The sequence below is a fragment of the Triticum aestivum genome, chromosome 2B (assembly GCF_018294505.1).
Source record: "Triticum aestivum cultivar Chinese Spring chromosome 2B, IWGSC CS RefSeq v2.1, whole genome shotgun sequence".
Lineage (NCBI taxonomy): Eukaryota > Viridiplantae > Streptophyta > Magnoliopsida > Poales > Poaceae > Triticum > Triticum aestivum.
In genome coordinates this window covers 715,251,750-715,270,544 of record NC_057798.1, presented here as the reverse complement: position 1 = coordinate 715,270,544, position 18,795 = coordinate 715,251,750, and positions in this window count along the sequence as shown.

Below are 18,795 nucleotides of genomic sequence, written 5' to 3'. Positions count from 1 at the left end.
CTCGGCTGCCGTGTTGGTGAAGCCGGCAGTGGCCGGACGAATCCAGTGTGGTGAGTTTCTATGGCGGCCTGGCCGGCCTAGGCCATCGGAGAATACGGCCGGGACGACAACGAGTTCGATATCAGAACTGGACTTGGCGTACGTTGGCTTGGGAAATTTGTCTCTGGTTGCCTTTAGCTAGTCTTCCCTACTGGTATCAGTGGTGGCATGATCACTTCAAATTGGAGGGACAATTGGGCCAAATTCCCATACTGTAAAAAAATGTTTTATATTCTGAAAAAACAGTAGCTATCTGCTTTTCCACTGGGTGGGATTGCTTAAGCAATTCTCTTGATTGTCGACCCCTTGCCAATTGATTCTGACTTGTTTTATCGAGAGCAGAGGCGAATTGTGCAAAGGCTTGTAACTCTGCGAATTGAGCTAGTTTCAATTTGGATTTGCCAGCTACTTGTTTCATGGCTTTAATTTGAGCCGCGGATCCAACTCTGGAAGCAGAAATACCCACATTAATAGCGGGTCGAATTCCGGAATTGAATAGATCCGTAGATAAGAATATTTGTCCATCTGTATATGCTGCTATAGGGCTATAGGAATACATATTCAAACTTGATTGTATGATAAAACTGATTATTGATTCAATTCTTCTACTCGCAGCATCTGTTCTATTAACTTGTAACTGCCTACTAATTACAATTTCGAGTGTCCTGGTGATGCGGATGCTATATATATAGCCTTCTCAGACTCATGCGGATGCTATATATATAGTGTCGTGGAATTGTCACGTCAGATGTCCTCGTGAAAGGACTTAGTCGCGAGGCCAACGCATCTATGTGGTAGCTTGAAAGGGGTTGATCGGGACGAGAGACGCAACACGCAAGACAAGGATTTAGACAGCTTCGGGCCCCGGGAAACATCATCCGGTAACAACCCTACATGCTGTTTGTGGCTCTCATTATGCTCAAGAGAAGAGTCGCCGTAAGCCGGCTCCCCTTTGTGTCTAGCCCTAGATATTGTTTCTTGTTGCCCGTCCCTCTTTGGGGAGCCCTGCCCCTCTTTATATAAGTTAGAGGGGCGGGTTACATGTGGAGTCCTAGTAGGACTAGCCTATCTTGTACTACAAGCCGGATACAAGTCCGGGTCTTGATTCCTTGTAAGGGAGATACCCCTTACGCCTTTCCTCTTAAGCCGGCCTATCATAATGTAAGCCGACCTCCTGGGCCCCCGGGTCTTGTCGCTCATCTGATCCGCTTGCCAGGTCACACATAAGTCGTCAGATCGGGCGGGTCACTTAGTGTGTTGTCCAGTTAGGGCGGGTCATTAGTGAGTCGCCAAGTCCGGCCGGGTTATACCTTATGGCAGGGTTACACCGCGGGGTATATCCCTGACATTAGCCCCCAAGTTTAGCTTGGATTTATCCATGGTAAACTTATGCTGCAAAAATAAACACAAGAACAAAATTGATAGGTTGTGCTCCGGGTTAAGAATTCTTGTAAACCGGCACCTGAACATCCTTAAGTCCTTGTCATTTCCTTCTTCTAGAAAATCCAGGTCAATAGACCAGCTTCACAATCAATTTGCTTGTAGAAGAAATATTGTGAACAAATAATCCATCTGAGTCGGCTTCCAAAGCGCCAGCTTAAAATTATAGGTCTTGACATACTCATCTGATTTCAACCAGCTTAAAGGTATAGACCTTGCCGAGTTATAATTTTCAAAATCTCCCGGTTGTAAAAACTGATAATTCCTCGTCATGATTGTTTCCAACGCCGGTTCATGATTGTTGCCAATGCCGGTTCATGATTATAGATGACACCGGGTTATGATTGTCGCAGACATCGGGTCATAATGATTGGTGATGCTGGGTCAATCTGGTTTGCTCAGAACTGAAAATTGGAAGATATTTCTCCCTTATATCCATATTACCTGTAGCCCCCAATTGCCGGGTTGTCATGCTTGCAACAACCTGGGACTTGTAATTGCCTTATGCTCATAAAACTTTAACCAGTGTAGCCCCCAAGGGCCAGGTCATTATGCAATAATGAGCAGGGACTTTGTAAATATTATCATGTAAACTTGAACAGCAATGTGTAGCCCCCAAGGGCCGGCTCATTACGATGTGATGAGTCGGGTCTTCAATAAGGTGAGCAAACAATGACTTTGCATTAGCCCCCAAGTGTCATGGTGCATGCTTGCAGCGACATGAGACTTGCATATTTGATATAACCTCAATTTGAATAATGTAGCCCCCAAGTGCTGGGTCGTAAGCCTGCAACGACTCGGGACTATTCCTTCCATTGTAGAATAAATCATATCATTTGATAAAATAATAGCCATTGTGCTAAAGCGACTTTGAAAACCTCAATAATACTGGTTATTGATAATTACAATAGAAATCCAGCCATATTGGCTATTCAAGATTTGAATAATGTAACCCGGTATGAAAACCTCAGTCATTCAATATCATCATGAAAATCCAGCCAGTTTTGGCTATTTAAAAATTTGAATACCTCATTGGTTGATAAGTAAACCCGGAGTTTAAATACCGGGCGGCTCTTCGCCAACGACGATTTAATTCACCCTCATTGTAAGCCGGAATTTTTATAACCCGGCGGCTTATAGCCTTTGAGAAAGATCCAGAACAGATAATTATTTTGAAGCATCAAGTTTGGTAATGAGCTTGAACCTTAATCATTTATGTAAGCCATAGCTCTGTAAATCCTGCACAGAGTTTAAACAACATATGCCCTGGCGACTTAATGTCAAAAGCCAGGGCGGGTAACCACCCAAATATAGTCTTATCCTGCACACAAGTAGATCACAAGATCCCTATGATCCTTTGAACGATACCACCAGTTTATGTGACCCGGACACTGAAGTTAATAACTCAACTCTGTAAGATCCGACACATATGATATTTGTAACAACTCAAATACTTGCGATTGTATAAAAACAGATAAAAAATTTGAGGCTTCGGATTCGAGTACGATCAGCAAACCGTTCCAAAGGGGTTAAGCTAAGATTCAAATACAATCATATAGCCCCCAGTGGCGTTGGCGTTGCCGATCAAAGTGGGTATCGACAGCTATGTTCTCTTTGGTTCGAATAGGACCTATGTTTGAACAGGAAAACCCCCAAATGACCACTGTGATATTGAATTCGTACTGCCGGTTTACATGACCTGTGTAATAAGGGTAATAATCCAATCCTTAGAAGCCAATGCTTCCATATAAATGATGGTTGTCATAAGCTGGCGACTTATAGTCAAAAGTCAAGCCGGGTTAATCATAAAACACTTATATACATGTGAGATATAATCCCCAAAAGGTCTCAAGTTAAGTAATTGTGGCTGCAATAAACTTTACCAGAGATAGAATAAAACTTTTTGAGGCTTCTGATTCGGATACGATCAGTAAACCGTTCCAAAGGGGTTAAGCTAAGATTCGAATACGATCATATAGCCCCCAGTGGCTTTGGCGATGCCGATCAAGTGGGTATCGACATCTATGTTCTCTTTGGTTCGAATACGACCTATGTTTGAACAGGAAGCCCCCAAGTGACCATAAGAGTTGTTTAACGATGCTGATTCGAATACGATCCACGTCGATTCCCAAAGGGGTTGAGCTATGATTCGGATACGATCAAGAAGCCCCCAAGTAGGTTCAGCAGTTTGCTAATCAAGTGGGTATCGACAGCTATGTTCTCTTTGGTTCGAATACGACCTATGTTTGAATAGGAAGCCCCCAAATGACCGTATAAATTTTGGCATTGCACCGATCAAGAGGGTACTGATGGCTATGCCCGATGAGCAGGAAGCCCCCAAGTGACCATAATAAGATAAGCCGTAAAGTAGGATACCCATGTTTGGAACCGGAATTTCTTAAACCGGATATTGAGATCCTCAAAGCTTTGTAAGGGACAAATTTACCTTGATCCGGATGTTTGAACCGGTTTTGGAAGCTTCAAAGCTTTGCAGGAGAGAGATGTCTCTTGAACCGGATTTTAAACCGGAATTTTCATCTGTATGGTAGTGTCCTCCGGAACCGGGTTATCATCCCCTCCCATGACCCGGAGTTCCCGAGTCATGTCACTGTAGCCCCCGAGTTTTAAGACTACTCGAGGAGTTGGCTTGAGACTCTCCATATTTGACCGTGATATAAACCGGTATGAGTCATTCAACATCTTAGTGACATAACTTGTCCTGCACTGGAGAACTTGCAAGCCAGAGTAATTACTCTTTTAAAGAAAGCAATATATAATATAAAATATACTAGATGGATTTCACCTGATGTGTTGAGCCGGAATTAATCCGTCGCAGAGTTGATGATCACTGCGGTAAAGTTGAAATCAATGACGAGTGAGTCGGCCACGGGAGCGGACAGATGAGTCGGCCGCGGTGTTGTAAGCCGGTGCGGACGAGCAAGTTGTCCTCCCTGCGCCAAAAGATGTTGGCGTGTCTCCACCTCCGTGGTATAATATCAATTTTTATCATAAATAATCTGCCCTGCATAAACAATATTACAGACCAAGGCAAAGATAAACTTGTTCTTTGACAAAAATAACATGTGATAATAAAAACAAACTTGGATGGATATCACCTAATGCGTCAGGCCAGTAGTTATCCACCACGGAGTTAATGATCACCGCGGTGAAGCTGAAATTAATCACGGGTGAACCGACCGTGGCGTCGTAAGCCGGTGCGGTCGGGCGAGTCAATCGCAGGAGCAGTAAGCCACTCGGACGCCGAGTCGGCCACGGGGGTGGATGGGTAAGTCGCCCGTCACATTGTAAGTTGGCACAGACGTGTGAATCGGCTGGCGCGTTGATGTAGATCGGACCGCAGGGGCGGCGGCTTGCACCCACCTGTTGAGCAGTAAGCGGTCGTCGATGTCGTTGCATGATTATGCTACCGCACACTCCATGAATATGGCATTACACCACCTTTATGATGAATCATTGTCCTGCACATAAAGGTGTACATACCAAAGTGATTGTTTTTTTAACAAAAAACAATATAATAAAATAATTTTAGATGGATATCACCTGATTTGTTCGGATGGCCGATGATCCATTCAATGCAACGGAAAACGGCTCAGATAGACCAGTAGAGGCGAATCAACGCAGCCCCGGCGGCTCGTCACATGACATGTGCAGCTCAGGCTTAAATCACGACGGGCGGTTCAAAAGCGGAAACCGGTAAAGGCGTCGGCGGCTCAATGCACAGTCGTGGAGATGGCAACTGGTAGCCCAAGGTGCGGCAACTGTCCTGACATTTTTATCAGACAAACGCGTACACTGATGTTGGATGATGCTTAGTGCGGGTCCCGATGATTTTTCCAATGTACGCGTACACTGATGCCAGCTTACGGTCGGTGCGTCGACAGCGGCTCACGGCCGGGGTGCGTCAACGGTGGAAACCGAGGCGCGGTGCGAGCCGACGCATGGATTACGGAAAAAGCACACGGGCGGACCCAGCTGCGAACCGGCGGGCATACCGGCGACTTAGAGGTGATTTGGAGTCGGAGATGAGGCCGGAGCAGCTTCGGTATGGCTGCGGGCCGGTGTACAGAAGTGGAGCGCGTCGTGGCAGCAGAGACAGGGTAACATGCGACTCGGACGGGCGCCCGGCGATGCGCGGCCGTGGCCACGGCAGAAGAACATCCGCAAGGCGGCAACGGCAGCTCAGGTGACTCGGACGCAAGGCGAACGGCGGAGCCTGCGGCCCGGTCCGTTTCCGGGTCGTGATGGCTTTGTGTTTTCCTTCTTCTTCCTTTTCAACTCCGTATCCTGTTCATCCTTGTGTATGCTCAATGCATGAACCTTCCATGCTTCAGCCCTGTCACATTATTGCTAGTTCCTCGACTCCTAATCGAACATGCAACGAGCAGAAAGCACCAAAACACCTTGTTCCTTGTATAGCCCACACTAGGAGTGCATATCAGGTGATACAGGAGCGAAAATGCTCCCATGATACGATGTGATCTTGGCCATGGGATTTTACATCGAACGGTGAGCCCAGGAGCCCCAGAACATTCTCAAAAGAGTCCTTTTGGAAGCCTAGAATCGCGTCCTGATCCGCATCCCCAGATGTTGACCGTTGGATGTGAGATCCAACGGACAAGATCACTTCGTATCATGGGAGCATTTTAGCTCCGGTATCACCAGATATTTTCCCCCCACACTAGTACAATAATAATTGGTTCAGTAATCTGTCTTCATGTCAATCGCGGCCGGCTTGCTGTGATGTAAACAGCGGCAGTTGATTTTGACCACTGGGTTTGACTGACAAAGCACCTCCTTGTGCACAGACTTGCTTTAGGGCATGTTCGGTTGACAGGGAAAATGGAGGGGTTTGGCAGGGATTGGCAGGGATTACACCCTCTACAAGTCAAAACCTCCTCCAATCCACCCCAATCCCCTTGTGAGGAGGTGTAACTGAACAAAGCCTTAGTAAGGATTCGTAAAACAATACTAGTCCACGAATAAGTTCTCCTAGGAGCTTGTGTATGTACGTAGCGATGTGCTGGCCTGGCATATCACTTTTTCCTTTTTCTTTCAGACGGATTTGACGCGGAGGTCGCGTGCCCCAGCTGCGACTTCCATCGATCAGCCTAATCCTCGGGACTTTAAAACAAGTCCGCGTATTTTGCCTGCCATGGATCTAATCTGCTTCACGTGCACTAGAGAACGGCAATTAAACAATGCAATACTCTGAGTCAGTCTCGGACTCGGCGGATTACCACGGCGCATCTGGCGGCCGTACAATATGTAACCCTAAAACAATTTCAATCTCGTACACGCCGATCTGACTGCTCATTGACGGCGTAGATCCTCTTCACGCCGGCTCTTGCTTCACCCGAAAAATTGTGAACTCCTCGAACCCTAAAAAAAGATCCCTTCAAGAACTCAACACCACCGTGTGCCGGCCCCACGATGGGCGCCAACTGTCGTGGAATTGTCACGTCATATGTCCTCATGAAATGACTTAGTCGCGAGGCCAACACATCTATGTGGTAGCTTGAAAGGGGTTGATCGGGACGAGAGACGCAACACGCAAGACAAGGATTTAGACAGCTTCGGGCCCCGGGAAACATCATCCGGTAACAACCCTACATGCTGTTTGTGGCTAGGTCTCATTATGCTCAAGAGAAGAGTCGCCGTAAGCCGGCTCCCCTTTGTGTCTAGCCCTAGATATTGTTTCTTGTTGCCCGTCCCTCTTTGGGGAGCCCTGCCCCTCTTTATATAAGTTAGAGGGGCGGGTTACATGTGGAGTCCTAGTAGGACTAGCCTATCTTGTACTACAAGCCGGATACAAGTCCGGGTCTTGATTCCTTGTAAGGGAGATACCCCTTACGCCTTTCCTCTTAAGCCGGCCTATCATAACGTAAGCCGGCCTCATGGGCCTTGAGCCTCCTGGGCCCCCGGCTCTTGTCGCTCCTCTGATCCGCTTGCCAGGTCACCCATAAGTCGTCAGATCGGGCGGGTCACTTAGTGTGTTGTCCAGTCAGGGCAGGTCATTAGTGAGTCGCCAAGTCCGGCCGGGTTATACCTTATGGTCGGGTTACACCGCGGCGTATATCCCCGACTGTAAGGGCATGTTTATCCCTTAGGTGTTTTGGTGATTGATGACAATGCTTTTGCGGACTAACCGTGTGCCTTGAGTTTCTCAGATACTTCATCACTAGGCACGAGACGATTCGGTGCCCCTCGGAGACTATTGAAGTCGGCGTTGTTCTACATTTCTCTTTGGTGGATTTGAGTCGTAGGAGAGCCGTACTATTAAAAGGGGGTCCACGTCGGAAAGGTTTGGGTGGAATCAACACGTACACTTGTCCTACCTTTCCCTGCACTTTGGAGCTTCTCTTCGTTATCTTGGTTGTGCTGAAATCTGACGACTACTGATGTACTTGCGGTAGTACCGCAAGTACCAGCGGTAGTACCGCTGTGGGTCACGGTAGTACCGCTCCTCCTGAGCCGTAGTACCGCGGCTCCCAGGCCTAGTGCCACTTCGGTACGGTAGTAGGGGCGGATGTAATTTTTTACATCCGTGCCACCCACGGTAGTACCGCGCATCCAGCGCGGTAGTACCGCTGGGACCCACAGTAGTACCGCTCCCAGGAGTCATAGTACCGTGGCCCTCCTACCTAGTACCGCAGCGTCACGGTAGTAGGTGTGGATGTAATTTTTTACATCCGCGCCCGCAACGGTAGTACCGCGCCTCGCGAGCGATAGTACCGCGTCGGATTTTTGTACTACCTCATGTTCAACGGAAGTAGGCAGGGATGTAATTTAATTCAACCGCGCCCTTCCCAGGCAATGACTTTCCTGCCTTGCGGTAGTACCGCTAGGAGGAGCGGTAGTACCGCTAGGAGGAGCGGTAGTACTGCCCCCTAGTCAGGTAAGTCCCGGCCTCTGCTGCGGTCGCGGAAGTACCGTGATTTGCCACGGTAGTACCGCGCGGCCTCGCGGTAGTACCGCGCCCCTGGAGCGGTAGTACCACGTGTCGCGGGCTGAACATGTGGATAACGGTTGGTTTTTTCCCTCGCCTATATAAGGGGTGTCTTCTACCTCTAGTTGACTATCTCTTCCATCTCTAAGCTCCATTGTTGATCCAAGCTCCATTTTCGCTCGATCTCTCTCCCTAGCCAATCAAACTTGTTGATTTTCTCGGGATTGGGTGACAAGGGCCCGATCTACACTTCCACCATAGGATATTTGATTCCCCCCACTTATCCATAGCGGATCTTGTTACTCTTGGGTGTTTGAGCACCCTAGACGGTTGAGGTCACCTCGAAGCCATACTCCATTGTGGTGAAGCTTCATGGTGTTGTTGGGAGCCTCCAATTGTTGTGGAGATTGCCCCAACCTTGTTTGTAAAGGTTCGGTCGCCGCCTTCAAGGGCACCATTAGTGGAATCACGGCATCTCGCATTGTGTGAGGGCGTGAGGAGAATACGGTGGCCCTAGTGGCTTCTTGGGGAGCATTGTGCCTCCACACCGCTCTAACGGAGACGTACTTCCCCTTAAAAGGAAGGAACTTCGGTAACACATCCTCGTCTCCACCGGCTCCACTCTTGGTTAATTCGTGCCTTTACTTTTGCAAGCCTACTTGTGTTACATCCATTGCTTGCTTATGTGCTAGTTGTCATTGCATCATATAGGTTGCTCACTTAGTTGCACATCTAGACAACCTATTTTGTTGCAAAGTTTAATTTGGTAAAGAAAAGCTTAAAAATTGTTAGTTGCCTATTCACCCCCCCCCTCTAGTCAACCATATCGATTCTTTCAATTGGTATCAGAGCCTCGTCTCTTTATTAAGGACTTTGCCGTTCGAAGAGTATGGTTGACACCAACGACGGTGCGGAGGAACACTCCGGTGTGAATCCCATCTCGTCTTCGGCCGAAGGGGGAACCTCGGTCTCACGTGAGGAATTCAATGTGGCTTTAGACACATTGAAAACCTCCATGACGGCCGAGGTTAAAAGCATGTTTACTGAATTTCTAGAAGGACTTAAACTATCTACCTCGCCGATGAAAGTGGGTGATCCTACTAACAAGGTGACGGATGCTACCTCCGACAAGGGGGAAGCTAACAATGAAAAGAGTCCTTCTACTAGTGGTAGAAATGGCACCGGCATCTTTGCCCATGTGGAACCTCCTATCTATAGAGGACCGATTCCCTCCACTCATTTAAATCATGCCGGTCCTCCTCCTAAATATGAGAAGCATGAAGATTTTGACTCTTGGGTTTATCGTTTCAAGCGTCATTTAAAACATGTGAACACTAACCTTTGGAGAATCATTGAAGAAGGTTTTTATCCTCATGACCCAAGCAACTTCACCCCTCGAGAAGACGTGGACAATCAATTCAATGAGAGTGCTCTCTTCATCATCCAAGATGCTATCCTTCCCGAAGATCTTCCTCATCTTCGACCTCATGTCATGGCTAAAGAAGCATGGAAATGTGTCGAGTGTCTCTATCGAGGAAGTGCTAGCATTCAACGCTCCAACTATGAAGTGGTGCAAGATGAAGCCGATGAGTTTGCAATGAAACAAGATGAAGAACCTCGTGAGCTCTTTCGAAGAGTGACCAAACTCGCGGTCGCACTCCGAGATCATGGAAGCAAGGACACGGATGACAATTGGATCAAGCGAAAGTTCCTCAAGGCCATGATGCCCTACAACAAGGCCATGTCCTCCATCATTCGTCAAAGACCGGACTTCCACTCCATGACCTCAAGTGAAGTGTTGGATGAGTTCGTTGCAATGAGCATCTTGGACAAGACCGCCGACAATGCGGTGCTCCGTTCTCAAAGGGCAAAGAAGCCCAACCTTGCTTTGAAGGCCAAGGTTATTGTGGAAGAAGAGGAAGAAGTGGAAGATGAGGAAAGCAACCCCGAAGACACTAAATTTGATTACCATGAGCACATGGCCCTTGCTTCAAGACAATTTTGGAGCAAGAAGAATTCAAGACCCAACTTCAACAAGAACAACTCAAGTGGTGTCAAGGGCAAGCAACGAGTTAGAACTTGCTTCAACTGTGGCAATGTGAGCCATTTCATTGCGGATTGTCCTTACGAGAAGCGGGAAGACAATGGTGGCAAGTTCATCCAAAAAGACAAAGCCAAGTCCTTCCCCAACAAGAACAACTTCGCCAAGAAGACTCCCACTCGTGGGTTGGTGGTTCAAGAAGAATACCAAGAGGATGACGATGATGATGAAAATGAAGAAGCAATGGCCATGGCATCCGTTGCCATTGCTACCACTCCCCGGGTGTCTCTCTTTGATTCACCCAACGAAAACATCACCGCCAAATGCCTCATGGCTAAAGCTTCAAACAAGGTAACCCCCAACATTAAAACCACCATCATTACTAATCCCTCCATGGAGGATTGCATTGATGAACATGATGGGTCTAATGAAGAAGTGAATGAGTTTGAGTCTTTTATGAGTAAGCTCAAGGGCAAGTCCAAGAAGCATTTTGTTGCTCTCTTGGAACAACTTGGTGAGGCCAATGACATGATCGAGGCTCACGAAGAAACCATCTCTAAGATGGAAGGTCATAGTCGTGACTATGCTGATGAGATATCGGATCTCTCTAATGCTCTTGAGGAAGAGCGTGTGCATCGTTTGACTTTTGAGGAGTCACACAACGATGACCATGCTAAGTTAAAGAAAGATCTTGATCATGCTCTTGTCGTGTCTCGTGTGCTAACTTCCGAGAAGGCTAAACTTGGGTTGATCATGCTAGACTCAAAGAGGAGTTTGAGATACTTGACAAGGCTCACAAGGTCTTGAAGGGTGCTCACGCTAACCTCAAAGAGTCTCATGCTCAACTCCAAGTTACTAACCAAGGAAAAGGACACCTTTCCTCATATTGTATTAATTGATAATGCATGTGCTACTAACCCGTGTTGTGAGCATGTGCATCTTGTGGAGGAGAATGCCAAGTTGAAGGATCAACTTGAGAAAGGCCTTGTTTCATGCATTCAAGGTGAGAAGAACCTCAACGACCTCTTGAGCAATCAAAAGGAAGTTGTGGCCAAGGAAGGAATTGGATTTGCACCCAAGTCCAAGAGCAAGAAGAAGAAGAATGACAAGACCAAATGTCCTCCTCCTCTCAAGCAAACTTTTGTAAAAGAGGGAGAGGGTGCTTCTAAGGAGAAGAAGGAAAAAGTGAAGGGGGTTGACGCTCAAAAGGGCAAACGCATTTCCCCCAACAAAGCCGGCGACTTTAACCCGTCATATGTGTTGTGCCGTGCTAGTGATGGACATGTTTATGCTAAATTTGTTGGTTCTCCCTATGAGTACATTGAATGGTCTATTTGGGTTCCCAAGACCCTTGTTACTAACATCAAAGGACCCATTACTAAATGGGTACCTAAAACCAAGCATTGATCTCTTGTAGGTGTTTGCTTCCGGTGGGGGATCATGGTTGCTCGATAGTGGAGCAACAAATCATATGACCGGGAGCAAGGACTTGGTGGTGGACGTGCAAGAGATTCCATCTATGCCCACCAATGTCGAGTGGGGTGATGCATCGCATTCTAAGGTATTGGGTCTCGGCAAGGTTGTCATTTCTCATGATCTTACGATCGAGAAAGTCATGCTTGTTGAGTCCCTTGCATACAATTTGCTTTCCGTTCGTCAACTTGCACTCATGGGTTTTTCTACATTCTTTGACATTGATACCGTGGCCCTCTTGTGGAGCAAGACTCTTAAAGTAGCCTTTGTTGGGCATGTCGAGAATGGTCTCTACACTACGGGAAACAGATAATTTGCCATCAGGGGGCATCTTTGCCGTCAGCTTTTCGTCGGGCAGACGGCAAAGAAAGGGTTTGCCGACATCAGCAGACGGCAAAGAAAAACTGATGGCAAAATATATTTTGCCATCTGCCAGAAAAATCACAGACGACAAAGAGCTCACTTTGCCGTCTGCAACAAAAATCACAGACGGCAAAGATTCTTCGTCGTCTGTATTTTTTTCAGCAGACGGCAAAGATTCTTTGCCGTCTGTATTTTATTTCGCAGACGACAAAGTGAGCTCTATGTCGTCTGTATTTTTTCCGCAGACGGCAAAGAAGAAACACATCACGCGGATCGATCACGTGGATCGATGACTTGGCAACATCATAGACGCACATCCCCAACCACCAGGCCATCCACACCCCACCCACCCATGATGCACGCGCCCCCAGGGCAGCACCCATGTGCCCCATGCTCTGTCTCCCTTATCCCCACCCCCGTCGCACGTCTCTCTCTCTCTCCATCTCGATCCAAATCGAGCCGCCACCGGCGCTTGCAACCACCTCGACCCCCAACCCCGGCCAACACCTCGCCCCCCGGTCCTGGGCTCGCCGGCCACCACTTCGCCCGGCGGCCGCGGACACTTCCCCCTTCGCCCCTCAGCACCGTCGGCCCCAGCCACTTCCCCCGTCGCCATCGTAGGCCCGCCGGCGCCCGCCACCACCTCGCTGGCCTTCATCTCCCCGGCCGGCTCCGGCCTCGCTGGCCATCATCTCGGCAGCCGGCCCCGGCCTGGTCGCTCGTCGCCCCCGGCGGCCTCCGCGCCCCGTCCCTCATCGCCCCCTACAGCCTGCGCACCCCGTCACCCCCGCCGGCCTCCAACGGCCTCGACCCCCGACACCGGCCCCGACCTCGATAGCAGTCGTGTGCTCCGCTTTCGCAAACTCCGCGGCGATAGCAGCCAAGCACTCCGCCTCGCTTGCGTGCCTCCCCACGACACCGGAGCGAGTTAGCTCCTGAGCGCGGCTGGGCCAGAGCCGTGCAGCTCAGCAGGTCCAGACAGCGGCGCGGCGAGCAGAGCACGACAGAGTGCCGCAGTGGGCGTTGGGCTCAAAGGTGGGCCGAGCGGACCACTGTAGCGAAGAACAAGGACCCGATTGCTTTTCCATTTTATGTTTTAGGGTCCTTTGTGTTAATTTCAAGGACTATTCTATAACTTTAGTTCTCTCTCGGTCCCATTTACATTTTGTACTCCACTAATGTTAAATGAAAGGCACTAGGCACGACCGGGCCTTTCTCTCTTAAAATGATGAAGAATGAAGAAAGATTAGATAGGGCAGTGCACTTGCATGTGTTGCCCATAGCTTGGGAGCAACGCCACTGTTATTTTTTTATTTTGACCGCTTTCTTTGCCATCTGTGATGTATGAGGCTGACGGCGAAGACGTGAGGAGCTGATGGCAAAGTTGTAGTGTGGCTGACGGCAAAATTACTTTTCTTTGCCGTTTGTGATATATAAGGCTGACGGCAAAGAAGGTTCGGCCGACGGCAAATTCTTTGCCGTATATGAGATAAAAAGCTGACGGCAAAGTATTCTTTGCTGGCTAATCTTTGCCGTCTGACTTTGCCGTTTGCTTCCTGACGGCAAAATCTTTGCCGTCTGGATTTAGGTCTTTGCCGTCTGTAATCCACAGACGGCAAATTTCCTGTTTCCTGTAGTGCTATGTGATTAACTTTTCGGAGCGACCCACTAAGACCGCGACATGCCTAATGGCTAAAGTTGACGTGGGATGGCTTTGGCATCGCTGTTTAGCCCACGTCAATATGAGATCTTTGCAAATTCTTCTCAAGGGGGACCATGTCCGTGGACTAACAAATGTTAGTTTTGCCAAAGATCGTATTTGCAGTGCTTGTATCGAAGGAAAGCTTCATGAAAAGGCTCACCCTCCATCAACCATCATCTACTCGAAGAGACCCTTGGAGCTCCTTCACATGGATCTCTTTGGGTCTCCATCTTTTGATAGTCTTGGAGGTAGAAAGTATTGCTTGGTGATTGTGGATGACTATTCAAGATACACTTGGGTATTCTTCTTCAAGAGGAAGAGTGAGACTCAACAAACCGTCATCGACTTTGCAAATGAAGCTCAACGTCAACACAATGCAAAGATCTTGACAATAAGAAGTGACAACGGCACCGAGTTCAAGAACTACACCTTGGATGAGTTTCTTAGTGATGAGGGGATCAAGCACCAATATGCTGCTCCATACACCCCTCAACAAAATGGTGTTGTGGAGAGGAAGAACCGGACGTTGATGGATGCGGCTAGGACCATGATGGAGGAGTTCAAGTCTCCATACAACTTTTGGGCCGAAGCCATCAACACCGCATGTCATGCATCCAATCGGCTCTATCTTCGCAAAGGCTTGAACAAGACTCCTTATGAGATACTCACCGCAACAAGCCCAACCTCAAGTACTTCCAGGTGTTCGGTTGTAAGTGTTTCATTCTCAAGAAAGGTGTTCGTTTGTCTAAATTAGAGGCTAGAGCTCTTGAGGGCATATTTGTTGGTTATGCTACAAACTCTCATGCTTACCGTGTCCTCAACAAGTCCACCGGACTCATTGAGGAGACGTGTAACGTGGAGTTTGACGAAAATAACGGCTCCCAAGTGGAGCAAAGTGGTACTTGTGATGTAGGTGATGAAATTCCTCCCCAATCCATAAGAAGAATGGGTATTGGTCATATCCTACCCATTGAGGAACCCCTTGTGGCCGAAGGAGAAGGACAATGCTCCACTCAAGTGGAGCCATCACCTCCCCAAGACCCACACGCTTCTGAAGAACAAAGTGAAGGCCCTCACCCTCATGAACAAGACCAAGGGCAAGATCAACCTCAAGATGGTGGTGAACCTCTAAATGATGCCCAAGGTCAAGTTTTCCCCCTCGAGCAAGTTCAAGATCATGAGCAAGCTCAAGATCAAGAACAAGCTCAAGACGGCGCTCAAGATGATCAAGTTAACCCTCCTCCTTCCACACCCGAGGAGGAATTAGAGCGTCGTGCCGCGAAGATTGCTTCCAAGCTCACCACCCAAGGCCATCTCATGGAAAACGTGGTTGGAAGCCTAAGAAAGGGGGTAAGCATTCATAGACAATTAGCAAACTATTGTGAACATCACACGTTTGTCTCTTGTGTTGAACCCCAAAAGGTCTATGAGGCGCTCGAAGACTCGGATTGGCTCAATGCCATGCATGAAGAACTCAACAACTTCGAGTACAACAAGGTGTGGAGATTGGTGCCAAGACCTTCGGGGAACCACAACGTCATTGGAACCAAGTGGATCTTCAAGAACAAGCAAGATGCTCATGGGAACATCATTCGCAACAAGGCGAGATTGGTAGCACAAGGCTACTCCCAAGTCGAGGGTATCGACTATAGTGAAACCTTTGCTCCCGTTGCTTGTCTTGAATCCATTCGTTTTTTGATTGCTTATGCTTCCCATCACAACTTTAAGTTGCAACAAATGGATGTGAAAAGTGCTTTTCTTAATGGTCCTATTAATGAGTTGGTGTATGTCAAGCAACCCCCCGGGTTCGAGGACCCCTACTTCCCGGATCATGTGTATCAACTCGATAAGGCACTCTATGGCCTTAAACAAGCCCCACGTGCGTGGTATGACCACCTTACCGAGTTGCTACAAGATCGTGGATTTGAAGTAGGACAAATCGATCCCACTCTTTTTTACTAAGAAGGTCAAAGGGGAGTTGTTTGTATGCCAACTATATGTTGATGATATTATCTTTGGTTCTCCTAGCAAAGCCTTCAATGAGCAATTTGCCACTCTCATGACCTCCAAGTTCAAGATGTCTTCGATGGGAGAGTTGAAGTTCTTCCTTGGTTTTGACATCAAACAAAGAAGAGAAGGAACCTTCATCAACCAAGCCAAATACACTCAAGACATGATTAAAAGATTCAAGCTAAGTGATGTCAAGCCGGCTACTACACCAATGCCTACCAAGTGCCAACTTGACATCGATCCCAATGGTAAAGCGGTGGATCAAAAGGTATATCGCTCCGTGATTGTCTCCTTGCTTTACCTTTGTGCATCTAGACCGGATATCATGTTGAGTGTGGGGATGTGTGCATGGTTTCAAGCCGCACCAAAGGAAAGTCACTATGTGGCGGTCAAGCGAATCTTTCGATATTTGGCTCATACCCCAAACTTTGGCTTATGGTACCCAAGAGGAGCAAATTTCAAGCTTGAAGGTTTCATGGATTCCGATTGGGCGGGGGACAAAGTGGATAGGAAGTCCACTTCCGGAGGGTGCCAATTTCTTGGTTGCTCTTTGGTAAGTTAGTCTTCCAAGAAGCAAAGTTGTGTGTCTCTCTCATCCACCGAAGCGGAGTATGTGGCGGCCGGTAGTTGTTGTGCTCAACTCCTATGGATGAGGCAAACTCTAAAGGAGTACGGTGTCATTTGTGAAGGAAATATGCCCTAGAGGCAATAATAAAGTTATTATTTATTTCGTTATTTCATGATAAATGTTTATTATTCATGCTAGAATTGTATTAACCGGAAACATAATACATGTGTGAATACATAGACAAACATAGTGTCACTAGTATGCCTGTACTTGACTAGCTCGTTTATCAGAGATGGTTATGTTTCCTAGCCATGGACAAAAGAGTTGTCATTTGATTAACGAGATCACATCATTATGAGAATGATGTGATTGACTTGACCCATTCCGTTAGCTTAGCACTTGATCATTTAGTATTCTGCTATTGCTTCCTTCATGACTTATACATGTTCCAGTAACTATGAGAATTGTGTAACTCCCGTTTACCGAAGGAACACTTTGGGTACTACCAAACGTCACAACATAACTGGGTGATTATAAAGGAGTACTACAGGTGTCTCCGAAGGTACATGTTGAGTTAGCATAATTCGAGATTAGGTTTTGTCACTCCGATTGTCGGAGAGGTATCTCTGGGCCCTCTCGGCAATGCTCATCACCTAAGCCTTGCAAGCATGTAACTAATGAGTTACTTATAAGATGAAGTATTACAGAATGAGTAAAGAGACTTGTCGATAACGAGATTGAACTAGGTATTGGATACCGACGATCGAATCTCGGACAAGTAACATACCGATGACAAAGGGAACAACGTATGTTGTTATGCAGTTTGACCGATAAAGATCTTCGTAGAATATGTAGGAACCAATATGGGCATCCAGGTCCCGCTATTGGTTATTGACCAGAGATGTGTCTCAGTCATGTCTACATCGTTCTCGAACCGTAGGGTCCGCACGCTTAAGGTTTCGATGACAGTTATATTATGAGTTTATGTATTTTGATGTACCGAAGGTTGTTCGGAGTCCCGGATATGATTACGGACATGACGAGGAGTCTCGAAATGGTCGAGACATAAAGATTGATATATTGGACGGATATATTTGGACACCGGAAAGGTTCCGGAGAAGTTTGGAGCCCCGGGAGGTTACCGGAACCCCCCGGGAGGTATATGGGCCTTATTGGGCCCATGTAGGAGGAAGAGAGAAGGAGCAAGGGAGGGGGCGCCCCCCCCAAGCCCAATCCGAATTGGGGAGGGGGGCCGGCCCCCCCTTTCCTTTCTCCTTCCTCCTCTTCCTATTACTACTACTAGTACTACTTCCTAATACTAGTACTCTTTCCTTCCCCCTCCAAATAAGATAAGGAAAAGAGAGGGAAACCTACTTGGAGTAGGTTTCCCCCTCCTCATGGCGCGCCCCCCTAGGGCCGGCCACCTCCTCCCTCCCTCCTTTATATACGGGGGTAGGGGGCACCCTAGAACACACAAGTTGATCATTGATCGTTCCTTAGCCGTGTGCGGTGCCCCCCTCCACGATATTACACCTCGGTCATATTGTAGCGGTGCTTAGGCGAAGCCCTGCAACAGGAGAACATCAAGATCGTCACCACGCCGTCGTGCTGACGGAACTCCCCCTCGGCGCCTCTGCTGGATCGGAGATCGAGGGTGCGTCATTGAGCTGTACGCGTGTCAAGAACTCGGAGGTGCCGGAGTAACGGTACTTGGATCGGTTGAACCGGAGGATGTACGACTACTTCCTCTACGTTGCGTCAACGCTTCCGCTTCGGTCTACGAGGGTACGTAGACAACACTCTCCCCTTGTTGCTATATCATCACCATGATCTTGCGTGTGCGTAGGAATTTTTTTTGAAATTACTACGTTCCCCAACAGTGGCATCAGAGCCTAGGTTTTATGCGTTGATGTTATATGCACGAGTAGAACACAAGTGAGTTGTGGACGATATAAGTCATACTGCCTACCAGCATGTCATACTTTGGTTCAGCGGTATTGTGAGATGAAGCGGCCCGGACCGACATTACGCGTACGCTTACGCGAGACTGGTTTCACCGTTACGAGCACTCATGCTTAAAGGTGGCTGGCGGGTGTCTGTCTCTCTCACTTTAGTTGAACCGAGTGTGGCTACGCCCGGTCCTTGTGAAGGTTAAAACGGAGTCTATTTGACAAACTATCGTTGTGGTTTTG